This window comes from Heliangelus exortis, chromosome 28 (assembly GCF_036169615.1).
Source record: "Heliangelus exortis chromosome 28, bHelExo1.hap1, whole genome shotgun sequence".
In the NCBI taxonomy this organism is placed as follows: Eukaryota; Metazoa; Chordata; class Aves; order Apodiformes; family Trochilidae; genus Heliangelus; species Heliangelus exortis.
The window spans coordinates 3,857,923-3,875,676 of record NC_092449.1 but is presented as its reverse complement, the minus strand read 5'-3'; the positions used below and the strand labels follow the sequence as shown (position 1 = coordinate 3,875,676).

The following is a 17,754-nucleotide window of genomic DNA, read 5'->3' as shown; positions in this document are numbered from 1 at the left end:
CTCTCTCCCCCCCCTCCAATGCCTCCATCCTTTTAAAATTGCTTTCAAGACCAAGGCCAGCACCCAGGTTTCCAAAAAAAAGTCTTCCAAATGTTTTTAGAGGTGTGAGATTAACATAATTATGCAACGTAATTAACCTCTGATCACCTCCCCTCCCCCCCCCCTCCCCTTCCCTCTCCCTGTTATCCAATGTTAATGGGAAATTGCCATTCCGGGAGGACAAATCCCTGGGGGGGGGCAAAGGGACCAAGGGGTTTCTCTGGATGGTTTTGGGTGAAACAGAAACGTTTTGGGGTTTTTAGAGGGGAATTAAACAAAATCCCACTTGCTACACAAGTGCTCAGCTCCTCTGGGCTGATCTGCACTGAGAGAATGGCTGAGCTCCCAAGTGGGTGCTTCCCAGAAAGTTGATGATGGTTTTTGGGGAAAAGGAGCAAACAGCACCCAGCCCAGCAGCACCCAGAGGGGCTCAGTGCTCCCCCCAAACCCCTTTTTATTAGCAGAACACCCAGGTTTTGGTATCCTCTCAGCAGGACTCCCCCACCTCCCTGCAAACCCTAAAAGAAAGGGGCAGGGATGGCCCCTGAGATGTCCCATTAATCACAGGGACTTTTTCTGGGAGCAGGACTGCTTAGTCAGGAAAAAAAAAAAAAAAAAACCTCTTTAAACCTTAATCTGGATTTATTTTCAGCATCTTTCTGCTCTGCAGCCTGGCAAGGGAGGAGAAGGAGCAAGCACTGGGGATCCCAACGTTCACGTTTACTCCCTGCTGTTCCTTTCTGCTCCTGCTTTTCCAAGATTCCTGAATCTTGGATATCTTGCTGAACCTGGGTTATTTATTCCCCAGCACATCACACACTGAGCACCCTGCAGCCTCCCAGCTGGATCTTCCTCAGCCTCACAAGCAAAAGGGAATGATCTGCACTAAGTTTGATTAAAAAAAAAAAAAAAAAAAAAGCCAATGCAGCCAAAATCCCCCCAAATCCCAAATATTTCTGTCGGAAAGCCAGGCAGTGCATGCTGGATGCTTCCAAGCTCCTGTTTTCCAGGCTCATTCCAGAGGGATGGAGAGAAGGAGGCACTGAGCACTGGGAGCTTTTCCAGGGGCAAAGCCTCTGCCTCCAAATTCCCAGGGAAGTTTCCTTGAGGAAAAGGCAGGGAAAACCTTTCCAACCTTTCCAACCCCCTCCTCTCCTATTACAAATCCTCAAGGCCATCCTTTCTTGCAGCCCTTTTCCCTCCTTCCAAGCATCTCCCTTCTCAAAACACAGACAAAACTGGAGTTGGGAGCAGCCTGGAGCTCCCCTGGATATTCCCAGACAAGCAAGCAGCAAACTCCCTTCTCCCTGCAGGAATTCTGCTGCTCCCACAACTTCCAGCACATGGAATTCCAGCCCAAAGTATTTTTTTGTGTGAAAATCAGAGCCCTGCAGGCAAGGAGGGAGGCTGGAAAGGAGCAGCTGGGGATGGAGAAAAGGGCTCCTTAGCTCCAAGCAGCATTCCAGGTTGCTGGAAAAAACTTTGGGATAAGATGGCAGGAAGCTTTCTAAATGGGAAGATGGGAAGCAAGAGGCTCAAGGTTTGCAGTTTTCCTGCCTGCAACAGTGATTAAATCTTTGCTTTTGTGGTTGTTGTTGTAGAGGAGCCCTAAAAAAAACCCAAAAGTGGGGAAAGAAATGAATAAAAAGCACCCTTGGAGTGGAAAATACACTTCCACTTCTCCCTGCATCCCATCCAGAGGGAAAGGTCCCACCTCCTCTCCCATCCATCATTTAGAACTTCCTGGGACCAACTCCAAGAAATTCCTCCCCAGAGGAGCAGCTCTGCTGGGTTTTTAGGAGAAGTTGGGAGTTAAAAGGATTGGAAATGGCAGCCATGGAAATTCAGCACAACCCTGACAATCCCACACCTGCACCATGCCAGCTCCTGGGTGGCAAAAAAAAGAAAAAAAAAGCAAAAAAAAATCAACCTGGGAAGAGAAAACAAAAAAAAAAAGATAAAAGAAGGAGGTTAAAATTCATCCCAGTGCCACTCAGTGAGTGTTTTCTAATTGTTGACCAAAAAATCACTGCCCTGATGTAACCAGCAGGGTCATCCCCACACCTGATGCTGCTAAAAAATTAATTTAATGTAAAAACTTTCTTTCTAAACCCCACTGTTTTAAGCAAGCTTAAGTTCTTGTTATGCCCTAAGTGTTTTGGGATTTTTTTTTCTGCCTAGATCCTCATTGATCATGAAGCCAGAATGGAGATGTCCTGAAAAAAAAAAAATAAAAAAGCCATTATTGGCTGGATCTGCACCCATGTGTGTGGATGTGTGACTGTGCACACACATGGAAAAGTTCATGACCTTGTCACGTAGGCATTTGGAAAAATAAACTCTAGGAAGCCAAAGGAAGAACATTAAAAAAAAAAAAAAAAAAGATTAAATGAATGCACCACGGAAAAGGGCAAGAATCCTGGTTATTTTTGTTGGGAAAAAAAAAAAAAGAACAAAACCATCTTGCAACTAAAAAAAAAAAAAAATAAATCAGGCAGAGGTGGGGTGATTTTTTTTTTTTTTTTGCTCTCTCAGTCAGTTCCAGACCACGAGAGCTTAAATTGAAATGAAAAAAATTAGGAAAAAATAATTAAGGAAAAAAAAAAAAAAAAAAAAAGCAGCAGAAGTGCCAAGAAAGTGCTGAAGTGAGCCCTGCAGCCCACCAAGGGTTAAGTCCTGCCATTTTGGTGCCATTCATCGAGATGGCCATTGAGGGTGTTACCTAACAAAATGGCAGAACTTAACCCTTCCCTCCCCACACCCAAGCTGCTCCCCACCCTCCCAGGCTCTGCCAGCATCACTTCCTCCCCTTTCCTTAGGGATTTAGGGGGGGGAAAAAAATAATAAGCACATTTTTTTTTAAAAAAAAAAAAAAAAAAGCTTGCTCAGGACTGCGAAGGATTTGCAAAGAAATAAATGAACAAAAGGAGATGGAGCCCATGGAAGTTTTCTCCCTGTCTGAAGCATCAAAGAAGTTCTCCCAGAAGCAACACTGCTCCAGCAGGAAGGAAAAGGAAATTTGGGATAAGAGGCCATGGAATTGCTGAAGGGAAAGAGCTCAGGAGTGGGGTACTGGGGTTCTACACTGTCCTGAAAACAGCTCCAGCATCCCCAGGGCTGCTCCAGCACCTCCAGGAGCTGCTTCTCCTTCCCTCCCAGCTCAGCAGGGAGCAGGAGGAAGGGATGGAAGGGATTCAGCTCCAGTTTGAGCCAGTATTGACCACACTGAGCAGTGAACATCTGGAGAAAGGCACTGAGCTGAGGACCAAAAACATCAAGTCCTGCTTTGGGCCAGAAATGGGCCCTTTCTGCCTTCCTGAAGTCCTCCTCCTGCTTGCCAGGTGTCAACTCAGCTCCAAATAAAATCAGGATTATGGCTGAGTTGGGCTCCATTTAAAGAAGGGGGGGATCCAAGCACTGTCCCAGTGCTCTGGGTCACTGGGGATTCTGGACAGAAAGCCCAGTGTGTGGCAAATGTGTTGCTGCATGGATGGAAAATCTGTAGAAATCAGCCTAGCAATCTGCTGAGATTCCCTAAAAACTTCAGAGAAGGGAGCAAAGTGAGCTGAGAAAAAAAGAACTCGAATAAAGTCAATTTTTTTTCAGGTTTTTCTACTAAATACCTTTTCCTAGTGGTGCTACTCTGAGTATTCAGCCTGAAAAACAAAGGCAATAATAAAAAAATAAAAAAAAACAAACCACCCAAACCAAACTGCAAGGTTTAGGATGGAGTTGGTTCATTCTCAGCCTCCTGGAGCTTGCCAGGGAAACTCAGCCCTGCTCCAAGGAGGAAGAAAGAAATCAAAAATGATTTTGGTGGGAGAGCCCAGTTAAGCAGCAGCAGGACCTGGGGTGACTCCACCTGGGTGAGAACTACTCAGCCTTTCCTCCAGGTATGGATTCTCCAAGGCAGAGGGATCCTGACCAGGAAAATCTCTTTAGCCAGGGTTTCTTTTGACTCCAGAAGAAAAAACCCTTCCACTTAAAGGCCTCCAACTTGATTTATTTCAACTTCTATTTGGATGGATTTGAGCAGCACTGCAGGTTGCAGTCAGATCCCTTCTCCCATCCATTTCATGGATGCTGCTCATGAGAGGAGGGATCTAGCTGGGTTCATTTATTTTTAATTTAATTTCATTTATTTTATTTTAATGCCAGAGCAGCAAAATTAGCAGCTTGAAGCCCCCAGTCCCACCAAGAACCAAGCTCTGGCAGCTGTGCAGATGATGATCCAATCAATTCCTTGGGTTCCTTAATTTTAAAAACTGAAAAAGCCAAGAGGCTCCCTGCACACCCAGCTCCTATCACCATCTCTCCCTTTTTCCAAGAACTTCCCTGCTCCAAATTCAGCTCCAACCCCAAGAGAAATTATTTACCAGTCCCAGAGGGAACTGGGGAGACAAAGAAGGCACCACAACTAAGGAATTATCTGAACAACTAAGGAATGATCTTATTTCCCAATCAATACACTCATTGCTCTGCAGAGAGCTTGGAAATGAAATTAATACTCAGGTCCACAGCTTTGGGTTCAAGGAGGGGTTTTTAGAAGGTGCTACTCAGAGCCAAGGGATTTCTTTGACCTGAATTTTCCCCCAATTTTTGATGGATCTGTTTCTGTCTCAAAAATACTGGGCAGGAAGTTTGCTGGGCTTGGTACTCCCCTAAAAAATCCTGGAGATTCCTCAGGGCAAGGCAGTCATTAAATCTCAGTTTTGATCATTAAATGCAAGATAAGGAGTTGAATCATCAAAATAAAGAGTTTTTCAGGTGTTTGATGCAGAAAAAGAGCAGATTAAATCCCCATGATTACAGCCCAGACATCTCAGTCTGACCCTTCCTGCTCCTCTCAGAAAAGTGAGGAGCACAAATCCTTAACATTGGCAATTTTCTGTTTGGGAAGGAACTAAAACATGGGATAAATCCTTAAATTGCTATTTATAAAATGCTGGGAGACAAGTGACACAGAGAGAGAGAGAGAAGCTGAGAGAACCTGACAGTCCCTGTGCCCCCAGAGCTTTGCCAGAGCTACAGGAGCTGTGCAGAAATTTCATTTCCATTCAGTTTTTTTTTTTTTTTTTCTGGGGGGATTGCACAAATCATCCAAACATCCTGGGAATCTCCAGGGAGGAATTTCTGTGCATTTAGTTTTCCTTCTCCCTCTTCTTCCAAGACTCAGAATATTCACAGTGCTGTGAATTCCTAATTAAAAAGGAACTGGAACTCCTGTGTCCCCCAGTAAATGAGGGAAATTCACCCCCAGGGTGAAAAGTGACTTTTGATGAAGGCACAGGACCCAAATCCTGATCCAAGTTTCACCTCTACAGCTCTTGGAGAAGGCAGGGGTGCAAAACCAGAGGAGAATTCCACCTTTCCCATTCTCACCACTGAGCAGGGGGAAAAAAATAAAAAAAAAAAAGGGGTTTTCTGTGCCTTAGGAGAGACTCAGCCTCCCTCTTACCTGTCAGTGAAGTTCATGGGTTCCAGGGGGGCTCCTGGCTGGGCCAAGGGGCTGAAAGTGGCTGGAGGGAGGGTCCTGGGGGCAGAGAGAAGGAGGTGAGCAGAGGTTCCACAATCCCCCCCTCCCCAAAAACCTGCTGCCAAAACATGGGAAGGATGAGAAGCCTGCACCCCACCTCTGAACTGGCAGGGAACTGCAGGGCAGGTTTGTGTTCAAACCCTGGGGGATTAAAATCAAAAGCAAGCTGAAAAATATTTTCAAGTTACTGCTTTTTTTTTTTTTTTTTTTTTTCTCCTCTTTCTTCAGCCTTTGCTCCTTAAATTAACACTGTAGGAGGGAACCAGCTGGGCATGAATATCCCTGGTTTGACCCAAACACCCACTGGAACCAACATTCCCATTTCTCATGAAGAGTTTCCTTCCTGCACTTATCCTCAGGGCCAGCACTTGCCCTGGGCAAGTCAAAGCAGCCCCTGGGCAAGTCAAAGCAGCCCCTGGGCCACCACCACTTTGCTTTTTGGCCCAGAGGAGCAGAGCTCCAGCTGGGGATGCAAGAACACCTCTTGGAGATGCAAGGAATCCCATCCCTCCTTCCCCAGAGTGGCTGTGACCCTACAAAGTGCTGCTGCTGCTTTAGGGACAAAGATGGATCAGAAAATAAATTAAAAAAAAAAAAATTTCCTGAAGGTTTGAAGCTGCTTTCAGCTTTTTGTTTGCCCAAGAAGCCCCCAGGCTCCTGGGTGAGCACTGGACTGAGTTTCAGGAGGGTGCAGCAGCCAATGCAGTGTCCAGGAAGGTAAAAAATGTGGGAAGAGCAGGGACAGAGATGGAAAGACAGGGAATTGGCCCTGGAAGTGCCACCCCAGGGGCTCAGCTCAGCACTTCAGAGCCCACCAGAGGAGCTCTGAATGCCAAACTGGGCACACTGGGATAACACAGCTGGGGGTTTTGGGGTGTGGGTGGTGGTCAAGACCCCCCAGAATCACTCAGCCACATCCCAGCTCCCTGCAGGAGCTTCCAGGAAGCTGGAAGGAAAAGCAGAGAAAGGAGGGGGGGAAAACAACCTCCAGAAGGTTGGAAAAAAAAACCCATTTTGTCCAGAAGACACTGGTGGGGGGATCTGCTTGAAACCCCACAAGTTCTGCTGGCTGATGCTTGCTTCCACTTCCCAAAACTCCTTTTGGGAGTCTCTCCATCCTCTGGGTGACATCCAAACCTTCCCTTTCTCTGGGAAAACACCCAGGGAAGAAACCCCCAGCTGGAAAAAAAAAACCAACCAACTGCTTTGGGGCAGAGTCCCAGCTCCCCCCAAAACCCAGGAACAGTCCCCAGGCTGGGATTGAGTTCCTGATGGTCCTGGGGGAGGTGGAGCATGGAAATTGATGCACATTGGCAGCCAAAAAGACTCCTTGGAAGCTCAGGCCTCTTTTTTCTGCTAAGCCACCAAGCACTGAGTCACTTCCCTCCTTAAAAGAAAAAAAAAAACCAAACAAAAAACACCACAAAAACCCCAACCAACCCAAAGTTTGCAGAGTTATTTTGTCCAGAGGGTGACAGCTCACCCAGCCCTGCTCCTCCTCTCCAAGGAGGGGGGAAAGGGGTGTAAAGGGGTCACCCCCCTGACACCCACCCAAGGACCAAGCTCCAAAGTCCCAAAATCTGGGAGATTGTCCCCAGCTTTTCCTCTTGGAAGCAAAAAGAGGTTCCAAGAGGTGGAAATGGCAGAGGACTCAGTGAGTGGCTCCACAAGTCCCCCCTGAGCTATCTGCAGGGCAGGTCTTGCTAATTATAGCTCATCCTATTAGTCCCCTGCTTTTTTTTTTTTTTTTTTATTATTTATTTTTTTTTTTTCCTAATTAGAAGCCCATTGAAAGGCTCTGCAAGAGCTCCTGCAGCAGGAGCTGATGGCACTTCCAGGCTGCTCCTTGGGCATCTGGGCCCCCAGGAACAAAGAGTTCTTCATGGAAAAAAAAAAGCAAGAGGCAGAGGGTGCTGGGTGGTGACAAGAGGATGGCAGGAAGGCAGCTGGGACACTGCTGGGAGGGGGGAAAGGAAAAAAAATGGAATTATTCTGGGTGGGGGGGGGAAAGGAAAGAAAATGGAGTGATGGAGGGGAAAAAAGGAAAGAAAATGGAATTATTCTGGATGGGGGAAAGGAAAGGGAATGATGCTGGATGGGGGAAAAGGAAAGAAAAGGGAATGATGCTGGGTGGGGGAAAAGGAAAGAAAAGGGAATTATTCTGGCTGGGGGGAAAAAGAAGGAAAATGGAATGATGCTGGGTGGGGGAAATGAAAGAAAATGGAATGATGGAGGGGAAAAAAGGAAAGAAAATGGAATTATTCTGGATGGGGAAAGGAAAGGGAATGATGCTGGATGGGGGAAAAGGAAAGAAAAGGGAATGATGCTGGGTGGGGGGAAAAAAGAAGGAAAATGGAATGATGCTGGATGGGGGAAATGAAAGAAAATGGAATGATGGATGGGAAAAAAGGAAAGAAAATGGAATTATTCTGGATTGTGGGGAAAAGAAGGAAAATAGAATGATGCTGGGTGGGGGGAAAAGGAAAGAGAATGGAATTATGCTGGATGGGGGAAAAGGAAAGAAAAGGGAATTATTCTGGCTGGGGGGAAAAAGAAGGAAAATGGAATGATGCTGGGTGGGGGAAATGAAAGAAAATGGAATGATGGAGGGGAAAAAAGGAAAGAAAATGGAATTATTCTGGATGGGGGAAAGGAAAGGGAATGATGCTGGATGGGGGAAAAGGAAAGAAAAGGGAATGATGCTGGGTGGGGGAAAAGGAAATAAAATGGAATTATTCTGGATGGGGGGAAAAAAGAAGGAAAATGGAATGATGCTGGGTGGGGGGAAAAGGAAAGAGAATGGAATTATGCTGGATGGGGGAAAAGGAAAGAAAAGGGAATTATTCTGGATGGGGGGAAAAAAGAAGGAAAATGGAATGATGCTGGGTGGGGGAAATGAAAGAAAATGGAATGATGGAGGGGAAAAAAGGAAAGAAAATGGAATTATTCTGGATGGGGAAAAGGAAATGGAATGATGCTGGATGAGGGGGAAGGAAATAAAATGAAATTATTCTGGAGAGGGAAAAAGGAAAGTGGAATGATGCTGGATGGGGAAAAGGAAAGAAAAGGGAATGATGCTGGGTGGGGGGGAAGGAAATAAAATGGAATTATTCTGGATGGGGGAAAAAAGAAGGAAAATGGAATGATGCTGGGTGGGGGAAATGAAAGAAAATGGAATTATTCTGGATGGGGGAAATGAAAGAAAATGGAATGATGGATGGGAAAAAAGGAAAGAAAATGGAATTATTCTGGATTGGGGGGAAAAGAAGGAAAATGGAATGATGCTGGGTGGGGGAAATGAAAGAAAATGGAATGATGGAGGGGAAAAAAGGAAAGAAAATGGAATTATTCTGGATGGGGGAAAGGAAAGGGAATGATGCTGGATGGGGGAAAAGGAAAGAAAAGGGAATGATGCTGGGTGGGGGAAAAGGAAAGAAAAGGGAATTATTCTGGCTGGGGGGAAAAAGAAGGAAAATGGAATGATGCTGGGTGGGGGAAATGAAAGAAAATGGAATGATGGAGGGGAAAAAAGGAAAGAAAATGGAATTATTCTGGATGGGGAAAGGAAAGGGAATGATGCTGGATGGGGGAAAAGGAAATAAAATGGAATTATTCTGGATGGGGGGAAAAAAGAAGGAAAATGGAATGATGCTGGATGGGGGAAATGAAAGAAAATGGAATGATGGAGGGGAAAAAAGGAAAGAAAATGGAATTATTCTGGATTGGGGGTAAAGAAGGAAAATGGAATGATGCTGGGTGGGGGGAAAAGGAAAGAGAATGGAATTATGCTGGATGGGGGAAAAGGAAAGAAAAGGGAATTATTCTGGATGGGGGGAAAAAAGAAGGAAAATGGAATGATGCTGGGTGGGGGAAATGAAAGAAAATGGAATGATGGAGGGGAAAAAAGGAAAGAAAATGGGATTATTCTGGATGGGGAAAAGGAAATGGAATGATGCTGGATGAGGGGGAAGGAAATAAAATGAAATTATTCTGGAGAGGGAAAAAGGAAAGTGGAATGATGCTGGATGGGGAAAAGGAAAGAAAAGGGAATGATGCTGGGTGGGGGGAAAGGAAATAAAAGTGAATTATTCTGGGTGGGGGGAAAAAAAAAGGAAAATGGAATTATGCTGGGTGGGGGAAATGAAAGAAAATGGAATTATTCTGGATGGGGGAAATGAAAGAAAATGGAATGATGGATGGGAAAAAAGGAAAGAAAATGGAATTATTCTGGATTGGGGGTAAAGAAGGAAAATGGAATGATGCTGGGTGGGGGGAAAAGGAAAGAGAATGGAATTATGCTGGATGGGGGAAAAGGAAAGGAAAGAAAAGGGAATTATTCTGGATCGGGGAAAACAAAATGGAATTATGGTGGATGGGGAAAAAGGAAAGAAAATGGAATTATTCTGGATGGGGGAAAAGGAAAGGGAATGATGCTGGATGGAGAAAAAGGAAATAAAATTATGGTGGATGGGGGAAAAGGAAAGAAAATGGAATTATTCTGGATGGGGAAAAAGGAAATAAAATGATGGTGGGTGTGGAAAAAGGAAATAAAATTGAATTATTCTGGGTGGGGGGAAAGGAAATAAAATGGAATTATTCTGGATGGGGGGAAAAAAGAAGGAAAATGGAATGATGCTGGATGGGGGAAAAGGAAATAAAAGGGAATGATGCTGGATGGAAAAAAAGGAAATAAAATTATGGTGGATGGGGAAAAAGGAAAGAAAATGGAATTATTCTGGATGGGGAAAAAGGAAATAAAATGATGTTGGATGTGGAAAAAAGAAATAAAACTGAATTATTCTGGATGGGGAAAAAGGAAATAAAATGGAATTACTCTGGATGGGTGGGAAAAAAGAAGGAAAAAGGAATGATGCTGGATGGGGGAAAAGGAAATAAAATGGAATTATTCTGGATGGGGGGAAAAGGAACTAAAATGGCATTTTATGGGTGGTGGAGAGAAGTGCTGGAAGGGACTGGGAAAGGTCAGAGTGGGAGGGGAGGTTCCTCTCCCTGCCAGGAGGAGGGCAGAGCAGGAACCCTGGAGGCTTTGGAGAAATCCAAGTTTTCCCCAGGAAAAAGAGGGCTGGGGCTGCAGGTTGGGGTCAGAGTGCTCTGGGGGAGGGCAGCAGGGGGGGATCCCCCCCTCCCAACCTCTGGGGGGAAGCCCAAGCTCCTGAATTTGTCTCCCCCAGCCTCCTTTTTTTTTCCTGAAGTGCAGAAATCAAGTCCCAGAGTGCTCCTGCCATGGGACTAAAATAGTTTTTCCTCTTGCAGTTTAACCCCTCCAGTGCCAGAGGATGCCTTCCCTGCCAGTGGAACCTTCCCTGAGCTCAAGCTTCTTCTCCTTCACCTCCCCAGGTGGGAAATTTGCTTTTGCTGCACGTGCTGCTAAGGGAAAAAAAAAAAAAAACAAAAACCACCAAAATAAAGCAAAAAAAAAAAAAAAACCAACACCAAAAAGTCAAAATGCTTTGAAGGAGCTGTTTTTGAAAGGCCTGACTTTGGAAAGGAGCCTCCTTGGTAGGTAAAGAGTTACCACTCAGAGTGAAACTCTGCCCAAGCAGCAGCTCCAGGAGTTTTTGACAGCAAAGGCACCAGAAAAATGAGTGCTCAGGGCTGGAGCTGCAGTTCTGGTGAGCTCTGGTGACCCCTTGGGTCCCCCAAGGACACCCAGGGGACACCCCCATAACCTGCAAGGAAACTCAGTCCTCAGGAGGCTCCTGGCACTCCTGAGCCTGCAGCTTCCTGAAGCTCAGACCCAGGGGAAAAAGAAATTTATCACCCCCCCAAAGCACTCAGCAAACAAATCAGAGTTTCTTGTCCACTCCCTGCTTTGTTACTCCTCAAGGTTTTGTCCCCTTCCTCTCTGAAATGAGGAGATTACCAAGAATGTGTCTGGGTTTTTAAGGTTTTTTTAGCAATGTTGACACTGTCCAGAAAAAAGTAGGGTCCAGGGGGAAAAAAATGGTCCAGAAAGTTACCCAGAAGAAGGAAGGAGAAAAGAAAGGGAAAAAAAAAAAAGAGAGAAAAAAAAATTATCCAGAAAATAAATTTTTGAACAGGGGAAAAAAAGATCCAGAAAAAGTGTGATCCAAGGGGGAAAAATGATCCAGAGTTATCCAGAAGAAAAGAAAAAAGAAAGGGGAAAAACAAGAAAGAGAGAAAAAAAGGAAAAAATATTATCAAAGAAAAAAATTTGAACCAGGGGAAAAAAGATCCAGGAAAAGTGTGATCCAGGGGGAAAAATGATCCAGAGTTATCCAGGAGAAGAAAAGAAAAAAGAAAGGGAAAAAAAAAAAAAAAAGAGAGAGAGAAAAAGGAAAAATATTATCAAGAAAAAAAATTTGAACCATGGAAAAGAAGAGATCCAGAAAAAGTGTGATCCAGAGGGAAAAATGATCCAGAGTTATCCCAAAGAAGGAAAGAAAAAAAGGAAAAAAAGAGAGAAAAAGGAAAAAAATATTATCCAGAAAAAAATGAACCAGGGGAAGAAAAAGATCCAGAAAAAGTGTGATCCAGGGGGAAAAATGATCCAGAGAGTTATCCAGAAGAAAAGAAAAAAGAAAGGAAAAAAACAAGAGAGAGAAAAAGGAAAAAATATTATCCAGAAGAAATTGAACCAGGGGAAGAAAAAGATCCAGAAAAAGTGTGATCCAGGGGGGGAACTGATCCAGAGTTATCCAGGAGAAGAAAAGAAAAAAGAAAGGGGAAAAAAAAAAAAAGAGAGAGAGAGAGAAAAAGGAAAAATATTATCAAGAAAAAAATGTTGAACCAGGGGAAAAAAGAGATCCAGAAAAAGTGTGATCCAGGGGGGAGAAAAGATCCAGAAAGTTATCCAGAAGTGGAGAAAAGAAAGGGGGGGGGGAAACAGAGGGAAAAATATTATCCAGAAAAGAAAAAATTTTTAACTGAGGGAGAAAAGATCCAGGAAAAGAATGATCCAAGGGGGGAGAAAATGTGATCCAGAACAACAAGAAAAAACCCAACTAAATATGTGATCCAGGAAATGTCTGATCCAGAAAAAATTAAGATCCAGAAATATTTGAGAGCTCTTTAGCCCCCAAAAGAGGGGTTTGAAAACCACAGAACTTTCAGAATAAGCCAAGCTGCAGCTTGGCTTATTCTGAAGAATATAATAAGAAGAAATTAATAAGAATATATAATATATATAATATATATATATATATATATATATAATATATATATAATATATATAATATAATATATATAATATAATATTAATAAGAATATATAATAAGAATATAATAAGAAGAAATTCAAGCCCAGAACCCTGACACAGGTACCAGAGCTGAGTGTTACTGCTGGGATGAGAAGAATTCTGGGGTTTTGGGAAGGCAAAAAAAAAAAAAAAAGTCACATTTCAATTTAAATATTGACAGAAAAGTTGCTTCCTTCTGTCCCTCCACTTCCATGAATTTTTTTTTATCCAGGGAGCACTGGTCCAGAAGGAGCTGTGCCCAGGTATCAGGCTGGGGGTTTATAACCACTCAGCTGAGAGCATTTTTGGGCTTCCTAAACCCCCAGATTTCTCCCTGAAATAGAATTTTAGGAAGAGAAACCAGAAGCACATCTCACTCCAGTGCAAGCAACCAGCCCAGAGTGGAAAAAAAATCCCTTTTCTGGCTCTCCTTGCCCATGATGACCCAGCCTGTACCTGGCCTCTGCTGGCAGCTCTCCAAATATCTCCAAATATTTTATTTTTTTTTAACTCCTAAAAGGCTTGGGTGAAAGCTCCTCACCACCCTGGGGCTCAGCCTCTCTCCACTGATGGTGCCACCTTGTAGGAAGAGGAAAAAAAGCAAAAAAAAAGCTCTTTTCAGCTGCTCATTAATACTCTGCTCCCCCTTTCTTGTGCAAAGCCAACCTGTGACAAATTAAGAGTCTCTGCCACTCTCTCCTCAATTCCTGGGCCAGAGATTTTTTTTTTTTTTTAAAAAAAAATTAAAATAAATAAACCAACCAACCAAACCACCCAGGGCCATCGACAGCATTTCTAATTACACCCTTTTGGATCAATAAAGGCAGGAGGAGAGGCCTGGATGGGGGTGATGGGCACCAGGAGCTGAAAATCAGAGAGAAAAAATCCTATTTATTGGCAGCAGCTGCCCCCTGAGCATCCTGCTTTGGGGGGAGGCAAGGGGCATCACCTGAGCCCAGATTTCCTCTGCCCTCCCAAATCCTGCAGGAAATAAAAGGGGAAAGACTGCAGGAAAAAGGGGAAACCCTCCAGGAAAAAAAAAAAAAAAAGAGGAAACCCTACAGGAAAAAGAGGAAACCCTACAGGAAAAAGAGGAAACCCTACAGGAAAAAGAGGAAAGCCTGCAGGAAAAAAAAGGGGAAAGACTGCAGGAAAAAAAGGGGGAAAGCCTGAAGGAAATAAGGGGAAACCCTCCAGGAAAAAAAAAAAAAAAAAAAGAGGAAACCCTACAGGAAAAAGAGGAAAGCCTGAAGGAAAAAAAAAAGGGGAAAGACTGCAGGAAAAAAAAGAGGAAAGACTGAAGGAAAAAAAAGGGGAAAGCCTGCAGGAAAAAAAAGTGGAAAGCCTGAAGGAAAAAGAAGAAAGCCTGAAGGAAAAAAAAGGGGAAAGCCTGAAGGAAAAAAAAGAGGAAAGACTGAAGGAAAAAGGGGAAACCCTGTAGGAAAAAAAAGGGGAAAGCCTGCAGGAAAAAAAGGGGGAAAGCCTGCAGGAAAAAAAGGGGAAACCCTCCAGGAAAAAAAAAAAAAAAAAGAGGAAACCCTACAGGAAAAAGAGGAAAGCCTGAAGGAAAAACAAGGGGAAATACTGCAGGAAAAAAAAGAGGAAAGCCTGCAGGAAAAAGAGGAAAGCCTGAAGGAAAAAAAAGGGGAAAGACTGCAGGAAAAAAAAGAGGAAACCCTACAGGAAAAAGAGGAAATTTCCCCTGCACGAAAATGGGGAAACCCTGCAGGAAAAGAAAGAGGAAACCTTGCAGGAAAAGGGGGAAGCCTTGCAGGAAAAAAAAAGAGGAAATGCTGCAGGAAAAGAGGAAACCCTACAGGAGAAAGGGGAAACCCTACAGGAAAAAGGGGAAACCCTGCAGGAAGAGAGAAAAAAGGAAGATTTTCTCCCCCAGGCTGAACCTGATGTCAGACCCAAATCTCTGCAATCCCAAGTTACTCTTTGGAGACCAAAGTGCATTTTGACTCCTCTGGTTCCTTAGTCTGGGGGGTAATTCCATGACCAAGGTCCTTTCCTCCCTTCCCTAGGATCTCCCTGGGCTTTTCCTGAGATTTGCCAGGATCCAGCCAGATGGGGAGACCTGGAAAATGCAAAGATAAAGAGGTTCCAGTGATGCAGGCAAGAAAAAGAAAATTAACACTTTTTTTTTTTTTAATTTTTTTTCTTTTTTTTCCAGGAAACCTTGCCAGCCAAAACCTTGCAAACCTGGCTGGAAGCAGAGCACCCAAAGCACCCAGAGCAAAAGGCAACTGAGTTTAGAGATGGCAAATGCAGAGACTGGGAGGGAGCAGGTTGGTTCAGAAAATCAGGATTTGGTTGGCTATTCCTAAATAAAAAGAGTGTCCAGGAGCAGCCCCAAGGATGCTTTGCACTCCCCCATGGAATAGAGAGCAAGGGAAGAGGGGTTGCCCCCAGAAAATTCTCTGAAAAATAAAAAAAAATTAAATTATTTCCTCCAAAAGGCAGCAAGAAGCAGCTCTAAGGTTTCCTACCAGTCAGGATAATGTGTTATAAAATTCCAAAAGTTGGGATTTCTACATAAAGCTGCCCTTTGGGTAAATTCAGAGCTTTCTTCTCTTCCAGAAGGGAAGCAATGCCTGGTTTTCACTCCAAGGAAGAAAAAGAGGGATGAGAAGGAATGAGGGGAGTTCACGAGCAAAGAGAGAGAGAGAAAAATTCTTTTTTTTTTTTTTGCCCCTCATTTCCTACTGAAACTGTGAAACAGGAGCTGAGGCAGGAAAGGCAGGAGCCAAGGATTCATCCATGAGTTTTATCCATGAGTTTCCCATCTCCCCAAGCTCAGCTTTGGATGGGCAGCCCTGAGCCAGGAAATCCAGAGCTTTGCAAGAGGCTGAGTTGAAGGAACACCCCAAAAAACCCCAAAATCCAACCCAAAAGCCACCCTACAAGTCAGAGGCAGCAGAGCTGAAGGAAGCTGAGAAGAGGAATTATTACAATTTTTGCTCTTCAAGAAAGGAAAAAAAGACCAAAAAAAAAAACTTCAACCAGACTCCAGGGGGTTGCTTTGGGGCTTTTTGGGCTTGGACACTGCAAAACTTGAGGTTTTTTTTTTCCAGGATTCTGGATTTATGGCTGATTCAACCTGGGGCTGAGATCTCCTGATGGGGGGGGAGCACCAAGGCTCCCAACCACCAAAATTTTCACCCAAAACAAGGCAGACCCCCCCCTCCAAACCCAGGAATCCTCCATCCCCACCACCTGGGTTTTTTTTGGGTTTTTTTGTTAGTTTTTGAGCCCAATCTCCCCACCTCCCACTGCCCCTGGATCCTTGTTGGATAAAGGTGGATTTTGGTTTTTTTTCTTTTTTTTTATTATTATAAATAATATATTATATTATTTATTATTAATATATTATTTATTATTAATATATTAATATATTTTTTATTATTATTTACTATTATAAAATATTTTTATTATTATTATATTTATATATAAGAAGTAGCATCCTGACTTTCTGTTTTCTGATGCAGAATTATTTTTTTTTTTTGACAGAGAAAGGGGGGGTTGTGTCTCTTTTCTGGGCAAAAAGGCAGAGCTCTGGAAGATTTTTTGGGGGAGAAGGGGGAGAGGAGTGCAGGAATTTCTCACCCAACAAACCCAAGGAGGAAGGGACTGGGAAAGGCTCATTAGGAGGTGGAGGGTGAAATGAGGGTGAGGATTCAACTTAAAACCAACCAAGCAAAAAAAAAAATAACCAAAAAAAAAAAGGTGGCAAATTGTTATTTCTTGCTCTGGTGGGAAAATGTGTCAATTTTTGCAGCATGTTTGCTCTGGAATGGGCATTTTTTGGGGTTTGCTGTGGAAATAATCAATTTTGGGGAGATGGGAGGGATGGGGAGAGGAGGAAGGGGAGATCCTGGGTTACCCAAGATCCAACTTTCCCATAAAAATGAGGGCATTTTGGGGAAAAAAACCCAACCAGAGGTGTCACAATCCCACCCCAAGTGGTTTTTGCAAAGATCTTCTCAAGTCTGCAGGCTCTGAATGTCCTCAGGGCTTTGTGCAATATTAAAATGAGCCTTTTAATTACTTCTGGAGTCTTCATCAGCCTCATTCTCCCAGAAAAAAGTCACCCATCAGGGCTGACCCAAGAGGATTAATTTCCTTTTGCTCCCCAAACCACTTCCAGCCCTCAAAGAATGGGTTAGGTTGGGAAAGACCTCAAGGATCTTCTCCTTCCAGGGTGGTTTCCAGGTTTCAAACCAGGACTGCATCCCCTCTGGAGACCTTTGCTAAAGGAAGGGGAAAAAAAAAGCAGAGGAATGTGAAAAACCCTCCAAAAAAAACCCAATGGGAAGGAGATTGTAGGGTTGGGAGGTGAAGTCCCCCATTCCCAGCTTCTCCAGGCTGCAGAGAAATCCAGGATCCTAAATGCAAAGATTTCCAGCTGTCAAAAGTTGAATTTCTTCAGAATTAAAAGAATTGGAGCACTTTTCCAGCCACCTCTTCCCAAGTCCTACCAGCAATTTCTCATTGGGAAAATGGGATGATCTGGGGTTCAGGAATTTCAGAGAGGAAAGGTAAAGATGAAAAAAAAAAAGGAATTGTTGCCAGAAGCTCTACCCCTTTCCCCCAGATCTTTCCACCTCATATTTTACACCACTGAATAATTGGGATTTTTTGGACTATTCAGCCTACATCTCACAAGCCCTAAAAGCCACCAAGGAGCAGAACTCCAAGTCCCCACCCCAGAGCATCCTCCAGAGCCCAACACTGCCAAGTGACACGGGTGGAACCTCCCTGTTTGACAGCAAAACCCAGAAAATTTCAGCTGTGTGCTCAGGGACAGAGCTGCAGGACCTAATTCTGCTGGAGACAGGATTTTCTAAGATCCTATTAAATATCAATGCCTCCACTTTACTTCCTCTTAATTCTTCCAAGCATTTCAAAGCTCGTGACCACTTCAGCAAATGAAAATCCTGGGATAGGTTGTGGCCAG

The 17,754-nt window shown here is 43.8% G+C and overlaps 1 protein-coding gene across 7 annotated transcripts in view; it reads right to left on the bottom strand.

Annotated features, from left to right (window-relative positions):
- GATAD2A (GATA zinc finger domain containing 2A) overlaps positions 1-17,754 on the bottom strand; it is a 59,438-nt gene that overhangs the window by 19,866 nt on the left and 21,818 nt on the right. For all 7 annotated transcript variants that reach the window (XM_071727773.1, XM_071727779.1, XM_071727774.1 and 4 more), the window contains one exon: positions 5,498-5,572. The gene's annotated coding sequence lies outside the window, so the exon portion shown is untranslated. The remainder of the gene's footprint in view (positions 1-5,497; positions 5,573-17,754) is intronic.